The sequence below is a fragment of the Mustela lutreola genome, chromosome 10, assembly GCF_030435805.1.
Source record: "Mustela lutreola isolate mMusLut2 chromosome 10, mMusLut2.pri, whole genome shotgun sequence".
Taxonomy (NCBI): Eukaryota; Metazoa; Chordata; class Mammalia; order Carnivora; family Mustelidae; genus Mustela; species Mustela lutreola.
Window position 1 is genome coordinate 101,649,169 of NC_081299.1, and position 11,450 is coordinate 101,660,618.

Genomic DNA, 11,450 nt, shown 5'->3' on the forward strand with positions numbered 1-11,450 from the left:
CTTTGTACTCTCTCCCTACCTTGCTAGTGATGCTTGCTTTACCTCTATACTGTCATATGGCCCCAACCCACCAAACCCAATGAGCAAGTGTACCCTGGCCCAACACTCCTTGGCAAATCAGCCCACTAAACTTAGCAGGTAATCCTGTGCTGGCTTGTCACTCCCCACCACACTGCCCTGGGAAAGCCCACAGGAGATTCCTCCACAACCTTGCTAAAGCCAACAGATGTATGCATTCCAAACAAGACATGCCCCTTGAATACCTGGCTCTGGTGCCTCAAAAGACCAAAACAATCAGAGGAACAGTTCTCAGCAGGCTACTACCCTCAGGGCACTGTACAGATAGCTCATTGAAACACACTCCCACTCTTCCTATGACCACTCCTTCAAGACTAGAGAAAGAGCTCTTTTGCCAAAATCAGAAACAGAGACTGTCAAGCAAAATAAGGAAACAGATATGTTCTAAATGAAAGAACAAGATAAAAGCACAGGGGAAAAAAAAAATCAATGAAAAGGCAATAAGTAATATACCTGATAAAGACTTCAAAATAATGATCATAAAGATGCTCACCAATTTCAGGAAAAGAAAAAATTAACACATAAAGTACTAAATAAAAGTTACAGAGCTAAAGAATATAATAATTAAGATGAAAAATACACTAGAGAGAGGAACAGCTGGATGGCTCAGTTAGTTAAGTGGCTACCTTTAGTTCAGGTCATGATCCCAGAGTCCTGGGATCAAGTCCCACATTGGGATCCTTGCTCAGTGGGGAACATGCTTTTCCCTCTGTCTGCCACCTCCCCTGTTTTCTGCTCTTTCTCTCTCTCTCTCTGACAAATAAATAAATAAAATCTTTAAAAGAAAAGAAAAATACACTCAAGGGGTCCAATAACAAACTAGATGAAACAGAAGAAAGGACCAGTGACCTAGAAGAAAGGACAGTAGAAACCACCTAGAGTAGAAACATAAAAAGTTTTTTTTTTTAAAGAATTTTTAAGAAGATAGCTTAAAAGACAAATGATAGTGAAAATAAAATCTGTGGGATTCAGTAGAGGGAGTTTTAAGAGAGAAGTTCATAGCATACAGTACTATATTGAGAAACAACAAAAAAAATCTCAAATAAATAATCCAACTTTGCACTCAAAGGAGTTAGAAAAAGAAAAAAATAAAGCCCAAAGTTATCATAAAAAATAATAAAGATTGGAGAAGAAATAAGTGAAACAGAAACTAAAAACGATGGGAAAGACCAATGAAACCAAAACTAAGTTCTCTAAAAAGATAAACAAAACTGATAAAGCTTTAGCTAGCTTTACTAAAAAAAAAAAAAAAGAGAGAGAGAGAGGGATCAAATAAATGATATTATAAATGAAAAAGGAGAATAAAAACTAATACCAGTATATGCAGAAGGTCAGAAGAAACTATTAGAAACAGTTATATACCAACAAACTGGATAACTTATTAAAAGTGGACAAATGTATGAAAATATACAATCTTCTAAGACTAAATCATCAAGAAAAGAAAATCTGAATAGAACTAATTGCTAGCAAGGAGTTTGTCAGTAACCAAAAACCTCCTAACAAACAAAAGTCCAGGACCAGATGGTTTCACTAGTAAATTCTAACATTCAAAGATTTAATAACCATCCCTTTCAAACTCATTAAAAAAAAAAAAAAATCAAAGAGGAGGGAGTGGTTCTAAATGTATTTTATAAGTTCAACATTACTATGATACCAAAATCAGACAAGCATATCACAATAAAAAAAGAAAAATTATAGGCCAATATTGCTGATGAACATAGATGCAAAAATATTCATAAAAAATATTAGCAACTAAATTCTACAATACATTAAAAAGATCACACACCATGATCGTCAGATTTATTCCAGGGAATAAATTTGATTTATGGTTCAAAATCCATAAATCAATCAAAATCCTACACCACATTAACAAAATGAATGTTAAAAATCATATGATCTCTCAATAGGTAATGAAAAGGCATTTGACAAAATTCAATATCCACTTAATGATAAAGCTCTCAACAAAGTAAAGAGGAAATATACTTCAACATAATAAAGACCATATACGGCAAGGCAACAGCTAATACTATATTCCTTGGAGAAAAGCTGAAAGCTTTTCCTCTAAGATCAGGAACAAAACAAGGATGCTCACACACACCACTTTAACTGAATACAGTATTGGAAGTTGTAACCAGAACTATTAGGCAAGAAAAAGAAATAAAATGCATCAAAATTTAAAAAGGAAGTAGTAAAATTGTCACTATTTAGGGAATACATGATTTTATATAAAGAAGACCCTAAAGACACCACAAAAAAACCATTAGAACTAATAAATAAATTCAGTAAAGCTGCAGAATATAAAACCAACATACAAAAATTGGTCATGTTTCTATATACTAATAACAAAACATAAAAATGATAAATTTTTTAAAAGATCTTATGTATAATTTCATCAAAAAGAATAAAATACATAGGAAAAAATTTAATAAAAGAGAGGAAAGACCAGTACACAGGAAACTACAAGTCATTTATGAAAGAAATTGAAGAAGACAAACAAATGGAAAGACATTCTGTGTTCATGGGTTAGAAGAATTAATATTGTTAAAATGTCCATACCTAAATCAATCTATAGATTCAATGTCATCCCTATTAAAATTATAATGGCATTTTTTGCAGAAAAATAACAAACAACCCTAAAAGTTGTATAGAACCACAAAAGATCCCAAATAACCAAAACAGTCTTCAGGGGCAAAAAAAAATAAAAAATAAAGAACAAAGCTGGATGGGTGCGAGTCAAGATGGCAGAGAAGGAGCAGGCTGAGATGACATCAGGTAGCAGGAGATCAGCTAGATAGCTTATCTAATCATTGCGAACATCTACAAATCCAACGGGAAATTGAAGAGACGAAGAGCAACAATTCTAGAAACAGAAAATCGATCACTTTCTGAAAGGTAGGACCTGCGGAGAAGTGAATCCAAAGTGACGGTAAGATAGACTGCGGGGGGGAGAGGCTGGCTCCTGGCAAGCGGCAGAACAACAGAGCACAAAATCATGACATTTAAAAGTCTGCTCCACGGAGGGACATCACTCTAGAGGCTAAACCGGGGGTAAGCCCATGCGGGGGCAGCGTAACCCCAGGTCCCATGGGGTCACAGAAGGTCCGGGGATGTCTGAGTGTCACAGAGCTCGCAGGTATTAGAGCAGGGAAGCCGGCAAAAGCGACAAAGCCAAGGAGTGAGCTCTCAACTCGGGCTTACCTTGAACTGCTCACAGGATGGGTGAGCTTGGAGCATAGCCAGAGGCCACAGAGAGAGAAGCGACAGGGCGCTTTTCTCCAAGTGCGAGCAATTGAGCGCTTTCCCCCAAGTGCAGCCAGAAGCCAAGGAGACAGGGACGGTTGGGCCCTTTTCTCTGAGGGTGCACTGAGGAGAGGGACCCCGAGCTCTTGGCTCCTCCAGGCTGGAGATTGGGAAGCCGCCATCTTCATTCCCGTCCTCCAGACCTCTATGGAAAGTGCTCAGGGAACAAAAGCTCCCTAAAGCAAACCCAAGTGGATTATTTAGCCAGGCCCCTAGTAAGGGTGGTGCAATTCTGCGTGGGGCAAAGACACTTGAGAATCACTACAATAGGCCCCTCCCCCAGAAGTTCAACAAGAAACCCAGCCAAGACCAACTTCACCAACAAGGAGAACAGCAAAATTCCAGAGGAGTAGAAAGCAAATCTTATCTGGACAAAATGACAAGGCAGAAAAACTCACCACAAAAAAAAAAGAGCACGAGGCTTATGGAAGGCTGGGGACCTAATCAATATGGACATTGGTAATGTGATAGATCTAGAGTTCAGAATGACCATTCTCAAGGTTCTAGATGGGCTCAAAAAAGGCATAGAAGATATTAGAGAAACCCTTTCCAGAGAGATAAAAGCCCTTTCTGGAGAAGTAAAAGAACAAAAATCTAACCAAGTTGAAATCAAAAAAGCTACGAATGAGGTGCAATAAAAAATGGAAGCTCTTACTGCTAGGATAAATGAGGCAGAAGAAAGAATTAGTAACATAGAAGACCAAATGACAGAGAATAAAGAAGCTGAGCAAAAGAGAGACAAATACTGGAGCACGAGGAGAGAATTTGAGAGATAAGTGACACCATAAGATGATACAACATTAGAATAATTGGGATTCCAGAAGAAGAAGAAAGAGAGAGGGAAGCAGAAGGTATATTGGAGAATATTATTATAGAGAATTTCCCTAATATGGCAAAGGGAACAAACATCAAAATCCAGGAGATGCTAAGACGCCCCTAAAAATCAATAAAAATAGGTCCACACCTCGTCAACTGATAGTAAAATTTAAAAGTCTTAGCGACAAAGAGAAAATCCTGAAAGCAGCCCGGGAAAAGAAGTCTGTAACATAGAAGGGTAAAAACATTAGATTGGCAGCAGACCTATCCACAGAGACCTGACAGGCAGAAAGAACCGGCATGATATATTCAGAGCACTAAACGAGAAAAACATGCAGCCAAGAATACTATATCCAGCTAGGCTATCATTGAAAAGAGAAGGAGAGATAAAAACTTCCAGGACAAACAAAAACTGAAAGAATCTGCAAACACCAAACCAGCTCCACAGGAAATATTGAAAGGGGTCCTCTAAGCAAAGAGAGACCCTAAAAGTAGTAGATGAGAAAGAAACAGAGACAATATACAGTAACAGTCACATTACAGGCAATACAATGGCACTAAATTCATCTCTCTCAATAGTTACCCTGAATGTTAATGGGCTAAATGCCCCAATCAAAAGACACAGGGTATCAGAATGGATTAAAAAACCAAAACGCATCAATATGCTGCCTACAAGAAACTCATTTCAGACCCGAAGACACCTCCAGATTTAAAGTGAGGGGGTGGAAAACCATGTACCATGCTAATGGACATCAGAAGAAAGTAGGAGTGGCAATCCTTATATCAAATCAATTAGATTTTAAGCCAAAAACTATAATAAGAGATGAGGAAGGACACTACATGATACTCAAGTCTAACAAGAAGACCTAACAACTTTAAATATCTATGCCCCTAACATGGGAGCAGCCAACTATATAAACCAATTAATAACAAAATCAAAGAAATACATTGACAATAATACAATAATAGTAGGGGACTTTAATACTCCCCTCACTGAAATGGACAGATCATCTAAGTAAAAGATCAACAAGGAAATAAAGGCCTTAAATGACACACTGGACCAGATGGACATCAAAGATATATTCAGAACATTCCATCCCAAAGCAACAGAATATACATTCTTCTCTAGTGCACATGGAACATTCTCCAGAATAGACCACATCCTGTGTCCTAAATCAGGTCTCAACCGGTATCAAAAGATTGGGATCATTCCCTGCATATTTTCAGACCACAATGCTCTGAAGCTAGAACTCAATCACAAGAGGAAATGTGGAAAGAACCCAAATACATGGAGACTAAACAGCATCCTTCTAAAAAAATGAATGGGTCAACCAGAAAATTAAAAAAGAATTTAAAAAATCATGGAAACAAATGATAATGAAAACACAACGGTTCAAAATCTGTGGGACACAACAAAGGCAGTCCTAAGAAGAAAATATATAGCATTACAAGCCAAAAAACAAGAAAGGTCTCAAATACACAACTTAACCCTACACCTAAAGGAGCTGGAGAAATAACAACAAAGAAAGCCTAAACCCAGCAGAAGAAGAGAAATTGTAAAGATCAGAGCAGAAATCAATGAAATAGAAACTAAAAAAAGAAGAGAACAAATCAACGAAACTAGGAGCTGGTTCTTTGAAAGAATTAATAAGATTGATAAACCCCTGGCCAGACTTATCAAAAAGAAAGGGAAAGGACCCAAATCAATAAAATCATGAATGAAAGGGGATAGATCACAACCAACACCAAAGAAATACAAACAATTATAAGAACATACTATGAGCAACTCTATGCCAACAAACTCGACAATCTGGAAGAAATGGATACATTTCTAGAGACATATAAACTACCACACCTGAACCAGGAGGAAATAGAAAACCTTAACAGACCCATAACCAGTAAGGAGATTGAAGCAGTAATCAAAAATCTCCCAACAAACAAGAGCCCAGGGCCAGACAGCTTCCCAGGGGAATTCTACCAAACACTTAAAGATGAATTAATTCCTATAATCCTGAAACTGTTCCAAGAAATAGAAATGGAAGGAAAACTTCCAAACTCATTTTATGAGGCCAGCATCATCTTGATCCCAAAACCAAACAAGGATCCCATCAAAAAAGAGAATTACAGACTAATATCCTTGATGAACACAGATGTGAAAATTCTCACCAAAATACTGGCCAATAGGATCCAACAGCACATTAAAAGGATTATCCACCACGACCAAGTGGGAATTATTCCAGGGCTGCAAGGTTGGTTCAACATCCACAAATCAATCAATGTGATACAATACATTAATAAAAGAAAGAACAAGAACCATATGATACTCTCAATAGATGCTGAAAAAGCATTTGACAAAGTGCAGCATCCCTTCCTCATTAAAACTCTTCAAAATGTCAGGATAGAGGGCACATAACTCAGTATTATCAAAGCATCTATGAAAAACCAACTGCAAATATCATTCTCAATGAAGAAAAACTGAAAGCTTTTCTGCTGAGGTCAGGAACACGGCAAGGATGTCCATTATCACCACTGCTATACAACATAGTACTAGAAGTCCTAGCCTCAGCAATCAGACAACAAAAAGAAATTAAAGGCATCCAAATCGGCAAAGAAGAAGTCAAACTATCACTCTTTGCAGATGATATGATACTATAAGTTGCTGCTTCCAGTCGGCGATGGCGACGAGAGAAGAATTAGGCACAAACAAGTCAGCTGCAAAAGACTGGGAGCAGGGGACAACAGTCGAAAAGAACTGCTGCCACGACAACTCCACAGTCTCACTTTTATTAGATAGAAAACAATAGCCAACAGAAGGATTGATGAAGGTCACACGTTAGTCACGTCTTGCAGGCCAGCAAGGAGGAGGGTAATGTTTATAGTTAACCAAGCACATTCAAAGGACTCATCTAACTAACAACGAGCACTTCTGGGAAGAGAAAGGAGCGATCACGAAAAAGGGAAGCAGGCGGTTTTCTTTTCACCCTGAGCTGACCAGGCGTTCCCGGGTGCTCGGCTTCCCTGAAGGAGGCGGCGTTCAGCCCTGAGCGAGCCAGGCATCCCCAGCTGCCCAGCTTCTGTGAAGGGGCGGCATTCCGCCCTGAGCTAGCCGGGCATCCCCAGCTGCCCAGCTTCACGGTCGTACATCGTCCTTCTCCCCAAAGACTTGTTGTCAGTATCAGTGTTTCTTAAGGCCATATCTAAATGTGCTTGGCAACTAGTAAAATACCCCAGGGGTTACAGTTTAAGTAACAAATTGTTCCGAGGGGCAGCAGCAATAAGTGGAAAACCCAAAAGACTCCACTCCAAAACTGCGAGAACTTGTACAGGAATTCAGGAAAGTGTCAGGATGTAAGGTCAATGCACAGAAATCAGTTGCTTTTCTTTACACCAACAATAAGACAGAAGAAAGAGAAATTAAGGAGTCAGTCCCATTTACAATTGCACCCCAAACCATAAGATACCCAGGAATAAACCTAACCAAAGAGGCTAAGAATCTATACTCAGAAAACTATAAAGTACTCATGAAAGAAATTGAGGAAGACACAGAGAAATGGAAAAATGTTCCATGCTCCTGGATTGGAAGAATAAATATTGTGAAAATGTCTATGCTACCTAAAGCAATCTACACATTTAATGCAATTCCTATCAAAGTATCATCCATCTTTTTCAAAGAAATGGAACAAATAATTTGAAAATTTGTATGTAACCAGAAAAGACCTCGAATAGCCAAAGGGATATTGAAAAAGAAAGCCAAAGTTGGTGGCATCACAATTCCGGACTTCAAGCTCTATTACAAAGCTGTCATCATCAAGAGAGCATGGTACTGGCACAAAAACAGACACATAGATCAATGGAACAGAATAGAGAGCCCAGAAATAGACCCTCAACTCTATGGTCAACTCATCTTTGACAAAGCAGGAAGGAATGTCCAATGGAAAAAATATCTTCAACAAATGGTGCTGGGAAAATTAGATAGCCACATGCAGAAAAATGAAATTGGACTATTCCCTTACACCACACACAAAAATAGACTCAAAATGGATAAAGGACCTCAATGTGAGAAAGGAATCCATCAAAATCCTTGAGGAGAACACAGGCAGCAACCTCTTTGACCTCAACCACAACAACTTCTTCCTAAGAACATTGCCAAAGGCAATGGAAGCAAGGGCAAAAATTAACTGTTGGGACTTGATCAAGATCAAAAGCTTTTGCACAGCAAAGGAAACAGTCAACAAAACCAAAAGACAACTGACAGAATGGGAGAAGATATTTGCAAACGACATATCAGATAAAGGCCTAGTGTCCAAAATCTATAAATAGCTTAGCAAACTCAACACCAAAAGAACAAATAGTCCAATCAAGAAATGGGCAGAGGACATGAACAGACATTTTTGCAAAGAAGACATCCAGATGGCCAACAGACACATGAAAAAATGCTCCACATCACTCATATCAGGGAAATACAAATCAAAACCACATTGAGATATCGCCTCACACCAGTCAGAATGGCTCAAATTAACAAGTCAAGAAATGACAGATGGTGGTATGGATGCGGAGAGATGGGAACCCTCCTACACTGTTAGTAGGAATGCAAGCTGGTGCAACCACTCTGGAAAACAGTGTGGAGGTTCTTCAAAAAACTGAAAATACAGGGGAGGGTATGTGCTTTGGTGAGTGCTGTGAAATGTGTAAACCTGGTGATTCACAGACCTGTACCCCTGGGGATAAAAATATATGTTTATAAAAATAAAAAATTAAAAAAAAAAAAACTGAAAATACAGTTACCTTATGACCCAGCAATTGCACTACTGGGTATATATCCTAAAGATACAAACATGGTGCTCCAAAGGGGCACGTGCACCCAAAAGTTTATAGCAGCAATGTCCAAAATAGCCAAACTATGGAAAGAACCTAGATGTCCATCAACTGATGAATGGATAAAGAAGAGGTGGTATATATACACAATGGAATACTATGCAGCCATCAAAAGAAATGAAATCTTGTCATTTGCGACGACGTGGATGGAACTAGAGGGTATCATGCTTAGCAAAATAAGTCAATTGGAGAAAGACAACTATCATATGATCTCCCTGATATGAGGAAGTGTAGATGCAATGTGGGGGGGTTGGGGGGTAAGAAAAGAAAAAATGAAAGAAGATGGGATTGGAATGGAGACAAAGAATAAAAGACTCAATCTCAAAAAACAGACTGAGGGTTTCTGGAAGGACAGGGGATGGGAGGGGGGGGTGGGGATATGGACATTGGGGAGGGTATGTGCTATGATGAGTGTTGTGAAATGTGTAAACCTGGCGATTCACAGATCTGTACCCCTGGGGATAAAAATATGTTATATGTTTATTAAAAAAATAATTTAAAAAATACTTCAGCAAAAGATGAAAGAATAAACAAAAAGAAAAAAGAAAAAAAAAAAAGAACAAAGTTGGAGGCATCATGCACCCTGATTTCAAACTATATTACACAGCTATAGTAATGAAATCAGTATGGTATTGGCATAAAAAAAAAAAACAGACAAATATATCAATGGAACAGTATCAAGAACACAGAAATAAACCCATGATAAATGATGAATTAATTTATGACAAAAGAGGCAAGAATACACAATGGGAAAAGAACAGTTTCTAAAAAAATGGTACTGAGTTAACTGGACAGTCATATGCAAAAAAATTGAAACTGGACTACTATCTTACACCACACATAAAAACTAACTCAAAATAGATTGAAGACTTGCATATAAAACCAGAAACAATTAGACTCCTAAAAAAAACAGGTGTTAAGTTCCTTGACATCATTCTTGGAGATATCACCACTTCTTTTGGATCTGACTCCAAAAGCAATGGCAACAAAAGGAAAAATAAACAAATGGGACTAATCATACTAAAAAGCTCTGTACAGCAAAGAAAATCATCGACAAAATAACAAGGCAACCTACTGAATGGGAAAAGATATTTGCAAATCATATATCCAATAGAGGTTAATATCCAAAATATATGAAGAACTCATATAACTCAATAACCAAAAAAGCAAAGAATCCAATTACAAATGGGCAAAGGTTCTGAATAGACATTTTTCCAAAGAAGACATACAGATAGCCAATAGGTACACGATAATATTGGTTTCAGAAGAAGAATTTAGTGATTCGTCACTTACGTATAACACCCAATATCTATCATAACAAGTGCCTTTCTTAATACCCATCACCCATTTAACTTATCCTCTCATCTACCTCCCCTCCAGCAACCCTCAGTTTGTTCTCTATCATTGAAGTCTCTTATGGTTTGCTTCCCTTTCTCTTAAAAAGTACTGGGTAATGGGCATTAACGAGTGCATGTGAGGTGATAAGCACTGGGTGCTATATGTAACCAGTGAACCATTGAACACTACCATATGTTGGCTAACTGAATTTACATTTTTTTAAAAGAAAGCTACATTCAAAAAGAAAAAAAGGAACTGTTGATTTTTCAGTTCCTTCAGTTTTTTACTTATTAGGACAGAGTGAAAACCTCAATTCCTTACCTCTCACCTGGATTTTATGTCACTCAATGACAACCTTATTTTGCCTGTATTTCTTAGAATGGTTATTTTCTTGTATCAAGGTATTTTATATCAATTGGAAAGCACTTTTTTTTTTTTTTTTGCAATTTTATACCTTTATTTGACAATCAGTGGTTAGGTCTCATCCACATTAACTGTCAGCAGATTTTTGAAAGTGGTGACAGGTGCATAAGTAACCAATGTATAGAGTTTGTTTGCTGAATCTTCACCCTTGTTACATTTTCTGGACAACCACACATGGACATAGTACAGAATATTCCTTATTCCTTTGGCCAAAACAGCTTTGTTGAGCCTGGAGCTCCCATCTCCTTCATGGCAAATTTCCAGATCTCTTTGAGGGCCCAAGGGGCATACTTCTTGAAACCCATTCCATGGATGCGCTTGTAACTGTTGATGGTGCATTCTCTGATCACTAACTCATTGACGACAGAATGGCTCTTCTTCTCACCTCCCTTCTTTGTGGAAGCCATTATGTTGGACTCTGGCTGGAAAACTGGAAAGCATTTTTAGTCTTTGTCATGATCTACTTGTCGGTTTTAAATATAAAATCTCCATCTTGCAGCCAAATAGATCTATTAAATCCAGGAACTCCAAAAAAAACATGCCTTACCAGTGTGCCCATGGGAAGGACTCTGATGTACTTACAGCCCAGAATTGGCTTGTCTCTTCATCTGAGTTTCTTT

The 11,450-nt window shown here is 38.0% G+C and overlaps 1 pseudogene; it reads right to left on the minus strand.

The window, feature by feature from the left end:
- Positions 1-10,881: 10,881 nt before the first annotated feature.
- LOC131810553 (large ribosomal subunit protein eL31-like) lies at positions 10,882-11,237 on the minus strand (annotated as a pseudogene).
- Between the last annotated feature and the right edge of the window lie 213 nt (positions 11,238-11,450).